Source organism: Camponotus floridanus, unplaced genomic scaffold, assembly GCF_003227725.1.
Source record: "Camponotus floridanus strain SB8 unplaced genomic scaffold, Cflo_v7.5 scaffold18, whole genome shotgun sequence".
In the NCBI taxonomy this organism is placed as follows: Eukaryota; Metazoa; Arthropoda; class Insecta; order Hymenoptera; family Formicidae; genus Camponotus; species Camponotus floridanus.
In genome coordinates, this window is record NW_020229303.1 from 1,482,037 (window position 1) to 1,495,378 (window position 13,342).

General features: G+C 26.8%; 1 pseudogene; it reads right to left on the reverse strand.

The window, feature by feature from the left end:
• Positions 1-289: 289 nt before the first annotated feature.
• On the reverse strand, positions 290-8,271 carry LOC112637565 (annotated as a pseudogene).
• Between the last annotated feature and the right edge of the window lie 5,071 nt (positions 8,272-13,342).

The window sequence follows — 13,342 nt, forward strand, 5'->3', positions numbered from 1 at the left end:
GCAAACATTCGTTATATATGCTATCAACATTTCGCAATTACAAAAGATATTTAAAAAATCCAAAGATATTTAAAACTTCTTAGAATATCTCGAATTTTGTGACATAAAGCAATAATATAAGATCTTTCCGAATATCAATAAGAACGTTTATTTTTAAATCCATAGATATAAATAGATAAGCGGAAGAATATTATTTCTAGTAATTAAATATTATTTCTAATATTTATTTTGTACATAAATGGTTAAGGTTTGGAAAAACAGCGTTTCTAAATCTCTGTGACTTTCTTTTATTTTCATCCATATAATAAGCAGAATATGTTTTCAAACTTGTCTCGTTTTTTTATACTATTATTTCAGTGCCAGCTTGGTAGGAAGGAGACAGAAAACTGTATTCTGTCCTCTTGTACTATCCGAAGCTAGTCAATGCGCCGAGCTCACATTCGCATTATCCTTTCCACGCTGTGTTGCATGTTCCTTGCGGTGGAGATCTGGCAGCTTTGGTTACACAAGTTTTTTTTTTAAACAATTGTGTTCTCTTGTCTGCCTCTTTAAGGTGCTAGGCTGCGATAAATGTTTGATTTCTATATGGTTAGATTAAAATAAAAAGAATCATACGCTTTTTAAATTATATTTTGTTTATTTTATTACAATAAATGTTCAAAATGGCGACCTATAACCTCAATACAAACATTGCGCATCCACGGTGCATTTTCTGACGTACCCTTTAAAACATTCCAGAATTATTGCGAATTGTATCGCATGCGTTCGTAATCCTGTCAATGAGCTCATTTCGGGTATTAACAGAGGTTGCATACGACATTGTAACAAGGGCAAGAAATACGCAAGCGTAAATGTTCATTCAGCCTGGCGTCTTAAGGAGGTATCGCCGAACACGGATTGCTTAACAAAAATTGTTTTGTTTATCAAGAACTGTCACTCCTTTAAGTTCGTCCGGAAACACCCTGTATATACAGGATCCAGTCAAATAACATATGTAAGCGAGTACAAGGTAAATCCTTATAAAAAAATCCTTATAAGAAAAAAATAGAATACAATTTTTACATTTGAGGCGTTGTTTTCGAGAAATTTGAGTTTAAATATCCGTTCCGTTTAAATTACATTTTCATTAATTCTTTATTTTAAATTGTTATAAATTTTATACAATTATACAATTTTATACAGTATCCAATTATACAAGTTATACAATTTTATACAGTATCCAGTTATACAACTTGTACAATTTTATACAGTAGCCAGTTATACAATTTTATACTACAAATTATACAATATGCAATATTTATATTACCATTGTTTGTGTGATCTCTTCTCTCTCTTTAAAAAAATATTTAAAATCACATACATTTAAATATCATCCACAATATTCCAATAATAATAACAGTTTTAAATGTTCTTACAAATAGATCCACTCTAAAATAAACACTTCTATTATATTTAAAAATTAATATATCTTACGCAATCAAATAAGTAATTAATGCATCCAACAAATAAATAACAATAATGTTTCTTTTATTTTTACCTTTTATAATGTGCTTTAGCTGCTTTTAACCGATTCATATCTTCATGAAGAAGATATTTTTTGCCACCTATCAATAGATCCCTTCAAATAATAAAATAAATATTTAAAATTATTTTTAATGTAAATATTATTACATTAACATCAAAATTGGATAATATTGTAAATTAATCTATATTTCAGCAATTAAATACTATATTTTTATTTCACGTTTTATTTTTATTTCATTTATTATCATAGTTGATATAAATCCAGTATGTGCTTAGTTAATTTATCGCGCATTCGTTGCTCATTGAATATATTCAGTAGACTTATATAAAGGTAATTATTTAGCTTAGGAAAGCTACCTCGGATAACCTTGACTTTGACACATATTGTCAAAGTGATGGACCCTGAGTAACATTAAAAAGGTTTTAGTCGGCGCTCACTGTTTATTTAAAAGTTATAATAAAAGAAGTTAATGATGTGAAGCGAGATATATTTGTAAAATTTCACGTGGGTTTACGACTTTCCACATACACACACACACGCACGCGCGCACGTGTCCCCCCTCCCGTCAATTGGCAAGGTGAATCTTACTTCATGTGGAAAGTCGTAAACCCATGTGAAATTTTGCAAATATACATCTCGATTCACATCACTTATATCATTAACTTCATTTGTTAACAACTTTTTAATAAGCAGCGACCTTCAATTATTTTATAAGCAAAAGTTACTTAGAATGATGTCTTTGATAACACATGAAGATCATCAAAATCATCGGGGCAGAAGCCCGAATTGTATAAAATTACCATCTTTTGAAACTTTGAGATGGAGGTAGGGGTTAAACTATTCGAGTTCGCCTATTATATATATATATACATATATATATATATATATATATATATATATATATATATACATGGAATTACTCGGGAAGGTATCCTTGACAACATATATCAAGGTCATCAGCGTATAGGCCGCAATTGTTTAGTTTTACCAAAATTATTTTTCAAATTTTAATTTTTATGAAAGAGCAACTTGCTCAAAAATATAAGATAGTATTAAATTATGATATACAATTAATAGAGAGCAATATTTAGTAAATATTTTTGAATTTTTATATATAATTTCTAATAAAAATAAAAGTCCAAAAACCATGTGCTGGATCAGCACATTTTAGCTTCTTTCTATTTAAGATAAAGAATATTTTTATATTTACCTAAGATACTTAGTCATATCAATATCAGAAAGATCCATCGAAAATATTTCTCGATTATCAGATGGAATTAGAGACATCAAATTTCGACTATTTGTGTTATCAAATTTCCATTCATTACACATAAAATGTTTCAAAGCATGATTGGCCACGTATGCTTTCCTTTGTAGTCCTAATATCCTATGTAGCATATTATAAGTATCAAGGTAAGATAATCGAAAAATGAATATACTTTACTAGATATTTTATGATTTCTCTAAAGTTAAGGAATTAATTCAAGCCTCATAACTTGAAATGTACTCAATGAAGAAATACTTTATTATAGTGTTTTGGAAAGTTCTCGAGATAAATTGGAAGAATAAGTAATAAAAAATAGGAAATTTTATTTAAAAAATTGAAGGTGACCTTCACGATCTTCAAACGACTTTTTTAAGGTAAAACCAATGACACCATTTTATGGCCCCCTTAAAACCATACAATTTTCGTTTAAAACATTTTCACCGAAACCGTCATGGTTTCAAGATATTCAGCTGCATTACTTAAAATGACACCCTGTATATAACGCGCGATTTACACTTTTAATAACTATATAATTTTTCAATTATTATTAAAATTGGAAATAACTGAAAACTATCACAAATTTGAAAATAACAACTTGAATTTCTTAATTTTACACATAAACTATAAAATCTCATAAAATATTCATTTTTCATTATATTACTTATACTTCAATATTTTTATACACAAAATAATGAAAGAAATCAATTAATGTATAGAAAACACACATAGTTAACACATAAAAATAACATATTTAGTACTTACATAGGTTGATGTCCCGAAAATTTTAAAACTGAATCTATTATTATAGCTGGTAAAATATGACACAAAACTGTTAACACATAATATATAATTAAACTCTCTGTAAATACAGCACGAGGGGTCCAGACAATTCCTTCAAGAGGTATCTTTCTTAATAATTTAAACAAAATAAGTGTTTTATCGTAAAATGATGTACTTTTTTCATCAGGAAAAGTACAATTTATGACCAAAATTGTAGACGTTGGTGTAAAACTAATAATAATAATAATATAAATTAATTAATATGTTTTATATATAAGATTTAAAAAGTCTACTTTACAATTCAGAAATATTTTATTGTTAAAAAATAATATATATAAGATTGATACAATATCACAATATTATTAAAGAATTTCACAAATTCTATTTCAATATATTTTAAATTCAGTATATTAAGTATTAAGTATATTAAATATATTAAGTATATTTAATAATTAAATATTAAATATATAAATATAAAAAAAATTTTGAATTATTTTAAACATCTCTGTTTAATCTTATCCAAAAGAAAATTGTATACAAATTCAATCGAAAATAAATATGTGAGTTTTTAATTCCCTAATGCAAAAAAGCAAATGAAATAATTTAATGTTTGCATAATGATAGCATAATATAAATTTAGTTTGAAATTAGGTTAAGAATGGAAATTAATTAATTTCCCTTCGTAGCTTAATACAGTTAGAGATGTATTATTAAATAAATTGATGTTACATACGTTGTTAATCCAAGCTTCCAAGTTACAACAATTATAGTGTTGATGACAGTGTCTATTGGTATCTGATTTTGTGAAGTACATTTACTACCATATAGTACTCGTAATAATCCTTTTCCACCAAATGCCAATAGTCCCACTGGTCCATTAAAATTATCTATCCATCCTGGGATTGGATCTTTCAACGAACTTATTACTATAACAAACAGAATATATTTTTCGAATTATTATTATTAGATTATTATACAAAGTATTTTATGATAAGCGGGACCCACTTGAATAAACAGGAGACATAAAAACAATGATAAGAATTCATATTTACATATATCCTATCAGATGATGTTTGTTTTTTGAGTTATAGTCATGTTTGTATTTCTTATATTAACGATTTCTTAACAAAAAGAATGGATCATGCAGGATTTACTGGCTAGCCTTTACATTCTCTAGATTAAACTCATTAGGTTTTTATTTGTGACGCGACTTGAAAATAATTGTTTATTCACAACCCTCCTGTATTGAAATACTTTGTCGTATGTATGAGAAGACTGCTAATCCGATGAATCCGACAGACCATATTTTTAAATAAGTGTAGTATTATATGACATATTTGTATTCAGATTGAAGATAAACACTTCTTAATAAAAGTAAGCAGCTCTATTATTGAAATACAAACATTGGAATACAACATGATTACAACTCGAAAACAAGAATAAGACACATATACAAAATATTTCAGAATAATAATATCAACGTTCATGAGCAGGCAAAGTAAAGTAAACTGAATAGAAAATCTTTACCATTTTGTAATTATCATATTACATAATTATTTAATTTTTATTAAAATATTAATTAAAAAGAATTGCGGTGCATTCAATCAACGGTGCATTTCGCATGGCTAGATTATAAGATGTATGGCTCTGCTATGTCGATATCTATGTAAATTTTCTTTTAACTTAATACTTGTATAACTCTCTGAAAAAATTGTCCGACGGTAATCAAAAATGGATTTGAAAGATAAAGAGTAATAACTATACGATGCCATTAGCGAAAATATTTCAAAAAGTTACGTTTCCTCGTTAATAATAATAGGCATTTTTAAACTACTTAATCATAAATTACTCAGAAACTTAATGTGTTGGGGAAATTCTGCAGCCAGATTCGTTTCCAGCGTTAAAAAATCTATCAAATTCACCTACTCTGTATTTTGTAATTGAGTTCTAGCAAGCCTGTGTATTTATTTGTTTCTTTTTTTTAACAACGTTTCCAGCTCCCAATTTTTTGGATTTCCGAAATTTTGTTCAGAAAATCCAATGAAATCCTAACAACACATAATTTTGCCGTTTTGTGTTATCTATCGGAGTATTTAATCGACGACTTGAGCCCTATCGATCACAATATACAGAGTAGGGCAAAAGTTCTGGAACGGCCACATATCTCTTATTCAAATAACTAATCTCGAGAGCTTTCTAGAACACTATTATTTAGTTAGATTTTATTAAGTATCTTCCGAGTTATAAGGCTTGAAATAATTTCTTAATTTTACATAAATCGTAAAATATCTTGTCATATATCAATTTGCAATTAAAAATTACATTTTTTTTCGATACATTTATGTGTTTCATTACACCAATTGATTCCTCTTATTGTTTTGTACATAAAAGTATTAAGATAAGATAATCGAAAATTAAATAGTTTTTGATTATATATATGTACATAGTAAAAATACATAAGAATTAGATATTCTTACCCATTTTATATAGGTAAAAATACATAAGAATTAGATATTTTTACTCATTTCATAGGTACATTTTCCAGGTTTATTGATTTTTTGAGTTTTCTTTTTGACTTGCGAGACCGCCATTTTTAAGTTTCATATTCGTGTTCAGGAGGTAAAAATACTAATAAATAAGAAATAGGAAATACTAATAAATAGAAATTGAATATTCTTACCCAATTATTTTATATAGGGGGTTATTAGGGGGTGGGTTTTCCGAAGGTTTACCATTTAGTTAAGTATTTAGAATTATTTTATAAAATAATTAAATTAATTATTGTAAGTAATAACACAAAATAATTAAATATTTATATAACAATGATAGGAATGCAACAACGCATTAATGTAAATTTGGCATTAAATATTTGTACGATTTAAAAATTTTTAATGCATACGTATTTTTTCCTATTTCTATTTATATATCACGTTCATGGCATATACATAATTTTGTATCCTATTGTAATATACTAATACAAATATTAAACGTTAAAAATTTTTATATAAAATAAAGAGAAGAACAAATTTCTAGCTCGTTTAAAAAGTATTGGAGAAAAAAAGAAAAGTTCATATCTTTTTCTTTATGTCTTTTTAATATAGGAAAAAACTTACCTATGGATGGTCTCACAATCGCACACGGCAATGATGAAGAATATTCATGTATTACACTTTCCGCTAACTTTTTCGAGAATAGATAAGTATTAGGAAAATAATCCAAACATCTGTACATAATTTCAAACGTTATGGCAAATTAAATATCTGTATATAATTTCAAATATATATGGCAAATTAAAAGATTAAGAGTAATTGAAACAGTATGATAAATGTAAAAAAATTATTTTGTCTTTAATTATATTTCACATATTATATTTGAATATTTTATATATTTATAAAATTTATATATATATATATATATATGTATATATATGCTCAATTTATATTTGACATATTTACTTAGCTGTAAAGATACTCAGGTTATGTTCATCCAATAATTCGGCCACTTAGATCATTTTCCGCCAATTAGCTATAGGTGGATACACCTTTTCTTCTATAAACGGATTATCCAAATTTGTATATGCTGTGCCAACATATACTAGAGCCTTTAATATGAAAAACAATTAATATTAAAATTATGCTTTTTCCATAATATTATAATTAAAAAGTTTATAGCAAAATATTGAGGCATGTTTACAATTAATTAAGAAATCTGTCATATGAGAACATTTCTTTAAGATACTTCGAATAAATATAATTTTGAAAAATAAAAAGTATTTTTAAAAATAAAGATATATAATGATAAGTTAATAAATCGCATAAAACATCTATGGAAGATAATTTACACACATAAATATACGAATACACAGAATTAATTTACAGAATTAATTTACTTACTATTAAATTCTTTATATTTTCGGCTAAAATACATATATCTCTCGTTGATCTGGTATTACTAAGGATAGCATATTTTAAACTGTCATTAAATTTCACATTTGCTGCATTATGAATTATTATAGTTACTCGTTCAATCAGCATTTGTCTATCGACAACAGATAAATTAAAATTTTCTTGACTGATGTCACCAAAAACTGGAATTAATTTCTTAAAATTTAAAGACTGCTTCTCTCGCAATTTATCAAACAACTAAAATGAAAAAATTATATTACATAAAATATTTTTTATAAAAAATTTATCATAAATTTTTAAAGTATTTTTAAACGCAAAAATTGTAAAATAATTTGATGACTTCACCTACAATTTATTATTTTTAATGTTTCTCCATGTTTTATTTTATATAATTGTTATTAGTATGTTATAATAATATTTCTAAAAATATTGTAAGTGTGTTTTGTAAGAGAAATTTATTTCTAACTTACTGGTAAACTTAACATTTTCTCAAGTCTTTCGTTAATGTTTAGGCCTTTTTTCGGGCGCATTAATATAAATATTTCTCGAACATCCGGGCAAGATCTTAATATCTTCTCGATGTACACTTTGCCTATAAATCCTGTTGCGCCTGTCAAAAATATACTTTGTCCAGCGTAAAATGACGGAATCGACTTGGCTGGATCGATTGTATTCTTATCCATCGTTATTAAAATGAAAGAAACAGAAGTATTAATAAGAGCAAAACAGTAGTATTAATAAGAACAAAAAATATATGAACATATATCTAAAAAAGCTTTTGTTCTTTCTCGAAATCGATATTGTTACTGAACAGTAATCTAAGACTTCGATTATATATATATAATAAAGCTAAACACGTGACTGAAATTGTATGTATCCATAAATCGGAAATACTCCGTGGAGGTCAAAGCTAAAAGTATAAATACATACAATGCAGGCAAATTATGTCTTCATCATAGTCAACAAAAGCATAAAATCATGATATATAATTTATTCTATTTAATATATAATTTGTTTAAATTTTTCAATGTTATAAATTACACTCACATAACGAATATATACATTAGTTTTTATATTAAATTTAAAAATGATTTTTAAGTAAAAATAAGATTTTTTTAGCAAAAATTTTGAATTGATCTGTAAAATTTAAATTAATATCAAATTTGATATTAATTTAAATTTTACAAATTTCATTTCACTCTCAACGATAAATTATATATAGCAGAAAAATAATTAATTAAATAATATAAATAAATATGTACAGAAAAATATTCCAATAATATTTTCAATTTTTTATTTTTTTGATATCTTTTATTGATAATTATATAATTAATTAAAAAAAAAGAATTATTATTAATTAATAAAAAAGAGATTTGCTACAAAGGGTAAAAAGGACAGGAAATAACAAAGGAAATGAAAACATTGAATTGCGTCAGTTGCTGCGTATCTTTTTAATATGTTAGATGCAACTGTTTAACCTTTAACAAGTTATGCAAATGTACAGTAGGTGCATAAATCATGACTGTTAATTTCAAAAAGGAACCGACAACATTATTTTGGAATTGTATCCACACACATTTGTTTAACAGTTTTAAATGCAATTTATAATAGATTGTAGGCATAATTTCCAAACAAATATTGTTAGTTCCTTTTCTAACTAACAGTCATGATGCATGAATAGCTTGATGAAATGCGTTTAGTTATTACTAGCCTCGAATGTGACCAATTTCATATGTTAAGGCATTATTGGCGCCTACTGTATCTAACGTTAGCATTTAATGAGTATAAGGTTGAAATCAGATAAAAGATTTAATTACGATTTAAAAATTTGCGTACGTAAAGATTAATATATTTTTAAAATAATTATTTTTGAGATGCACGATAAATGTTTTATGGCTTATAATAACTTAGAATAATAAGTTTCTGCAATATAAATTATTGCAACTTTATTCTGCTAAAACGTTCTGTAAAACGTTTGCGTAACTAGGCAAAGATTAAATAGTTGCCTGAAGTCAAGGTTTTTCGTTTTGACTGCATAATTATAATTATAAAATTGGAGATGAAAAACCTTGACTTCATTATTAATGCGATTGTTTACTCTATATGCAAATATGTTTAACCTTTAGCAGACTTATCGATAAAATACTATTAAAAATAGCGAGTCTTGTAGAAGTTAGCGTAACTTAAAAAATATTAGCTAACATGTATTACTGTAAGTAGCGTTACAGTAAGTAAATCTTTATGTTATTGTTGATAAACTTTTTTGTTTATGGGGCTGGAACTTGAGCCGTCTCCGACGCTTGCTAGCGTTGCGACACCTTCCGAAGCTCGCAATCCATCAAGGGAAAATATTAGCGACAGCATTTAAATAACCGAGTTTAAAGTCCAAACAGCTGACGGACGAGACATACACACCGGCAAGAAACGCGACAAAAACACCCCAGACGATCCGCGTTAATAAAAACTCGAGCGCATTGTACTGCTAGACGTGCGAGCGTATATTGCACATATTCGTATATAATACATTAAGACAAAAATAATGTTGAACCAACATCAATGTAATTGAAATTTATTTTATTAATTCAATAATATTTTTAATCAAATTAATACACCATGTATTGATTTGATTAATAATGGAATTAATAAAATAAATTCTAATTATACTGATGTTGTTAATTCAACATTACTTTTTGTTCAGTGTATTGTTTCCACGCCGCTAATTATACGAATCGAAATCTGCGTAAGAACCCGTGACACGTCCACGGCTGAAGTATAGCCCACGACCTCGCTGTTAAGACGTAACTTCACCGATTACAGGTGCAGCAATTATTTCACGTCGGAATTCCGTAAATCCTCGGCCCGCGTTATCGATTATATCTCGATCCGCTGCGCGTCGATACAAACGCACACACACACGCAAACATTGTAAACTCACGAATTCGCATACATCTATACACTCACACATTGTACATCATCACACACACACAGAGAATAAATAAATACATTTTATTACATATGCACATGCCGATCATTATTTTACTCGCAACCTAGATCCGACGGCTATCCAAAAATTTCGCGGTACGAAAACCGCACGTTACAGTATTAAGCATAACAAAGTTTTAGTAATTAATTTAATTTGTATTTTAAATTTTTGTTGTCACTATAATTTCTCTCAATTGACTATTCAATGAAATATATAAAATATAATTAAATATATATAAAATTTTTTATATAAATAGATAAAAAAAATTAATTAATTGAATCTAAAATATAAAATAAAATATATTTTTTCAACCACTGTATCCAAAGCTTATTAATAACATCAGTAAAAAGTGTTCCAAGTCAAAATGTAAGTGCAAACCATCTTCTACAGACAAAAATTATAATATAAATTTTTATACAAAAGTAATCCGTAAGATATGGTTTCGTATCACATCTGAACAGATAGAAAAATTATAGAGAAAATTTTTTAAACAAGCTCATCGAACATAAAAAGATACTCTGGTATTAACTAGTGCAGAGTTAGTTAATTATTTAACAAAAGAGTTCACAGTTAAATAATTGTATATAACAAAAAATATAACAGACATAAATACTGAAGGTGTAAAGAACACAAAAAACGAAAAAATATTCAAAAATCTTTATATAAGAAATAATTAATAATGTAATAAAAGACCATCTCAAACACACAAACAAAACTTCAGACGAAATATTAAACAAAATACTCTGGTGAAAAAAACGAAAAAGATATTTAAATATAATAAAAAAATAGACTGGATACGCAAGAAATATCGGAAGAAATAAGTGTAGAAATGATGCTCTTCTAAAGTTTCGTTATCTCGATGTTTATTAAAATATACAATTTTATTCCGACAATATAGTATATTAAAATATACAATTTTATTCCGACAATATTATATAGTCCTCATGTATGACGCATTGACAAACTTTTCAGTATCGAGGGCTCAAAAAAGACTGGATAATTTCTCGAAATAAATAAAAGACTACGACTAAACTGCATTTACATAGGATCAACGATTAGAAATATTACTTTTATCTATGGTTTTATGTTAAGTTTTAATCAGGATAGGTGTCCGACAAGTTCCGAAAATTCTATAAACTTAAAATCTCGAAATTATTCATGATGAAAACTGAATTCTGGAGATACAATTGATTCGGTCGAAAGGATGAAATAATACCATGACAATTCCAGATGTTTCCTTCTTTTTATTATCTTCTACATTTCCATCTTTCCTCGAGTACTATTATTTTACGTAAGTATTTCCCACTAAGATTTTTATCTGTAATTATATGTATCTGTATATATTCAAAAATCTTATACCATTTTATCGATATAATCTTTGTCTTTCCTTTTTATTTAAATTATGAATTAAATAAAATATTTAATAAGATAAATTTTTTTTCAACGAAATATGAAAATAATATTTGTATAACTGCATAAAAAAGAAGATATAATATTCTGTCGACAAGGGATTTATTTTCGTCGGCAGCGAACGATCTCAAGTATCAATTGAGCTACGCTTACTATCAAAAGAAAACGGTATGTCACGGCAAAATTAATAGTTAAGTTTAATAGAATTTGCTAAAACTTATAATATATATGTATAAATATTATATAGTATAAATATTATATATATATAAATATTATATAGTAAGCAAATAAAACTAAATGTGTGTGTAATAAAGAGACTGATAATATTTTTCAACATAAAAATGTAGAAAATATTCTAAAGTTTTGTTAAGATTAAAGTTAAAATCTTTCTTATTTCTAATGTATCATACTAAAGCTATAATAAAGCAAATATATATAATAAAGCAAATAGGAGGAGGAGGAGGAGGAGGAGGAGGAGGAGGAGGAGGAGGAGGAGGAAGAGGAGGAGGAGGAGGAGTACGACTGATCCCGAACGATCGACATGTAATTAGCTGACTCAATAGAATACCAGTTGGTCGATGAGTGCGCTCATTAATGTGGCTCTAATGTCGTGGACTCCCTTCGCAAACTATCGGCCAATCTTTTAGAGCAGCAGCAGCAACAATACATGAGCCTTTTCGACGTGCATACAATTTATGCTCTTCTTCCATCATCTCGCGCGCTTCGTTACTTTTGCACTCTCTCTCGTTCAGCATCCGTTAGTACGAAGATGTCCACCAAAGTTTCGAACAGATCTATTTGTGATTTTTTATTTATCGATGTTGAAAACTGACTAGCATAATGAATAATAATAATATTTTACGAAATATCTTTCATCAGAACATATCAGAGCAAGTAACAGTGCATGAAAGAATTGATATAAAAAGACTGTCATATTTTTAAAATTAATTTTATATTCCGTATGATAAAATATTTGTAAAGAATTTAGATTCGTAAGATTATTTATAATGTATAAAAATTGCGATATTTCTTAATATATATGTATATATATTGTATAATATTATTATATATATATTTCTCGTATAATATTATTATATATTAATTTTGTATATTATATCTTATTTCGTATAATATATTATATATATATATATATGTAATATTTATGCAAGATTTACATATATTATAAAAAATGTATGCGCGCGAGAAATAGAAAGAGAAAGAAATGATATTACCTAAACCAAAATATTGCAGCTACATTGCTGCAATGTTGTAATATTGCCGCAATATTGCTGCAATATTCTGTGTTTGCTAGGTATGTTATGTGTTGGTATACATTTTACATTTGAATATTAAAGAAAAAGAGAAAGGACTATTATAAAAAATTGAGTCTGGTGTCGAAACGGTATAAAAATGAGAAAGACAGAAATAGACGACCAAAAGAAACAGGAAAGATACACTGTTATATTTTATAT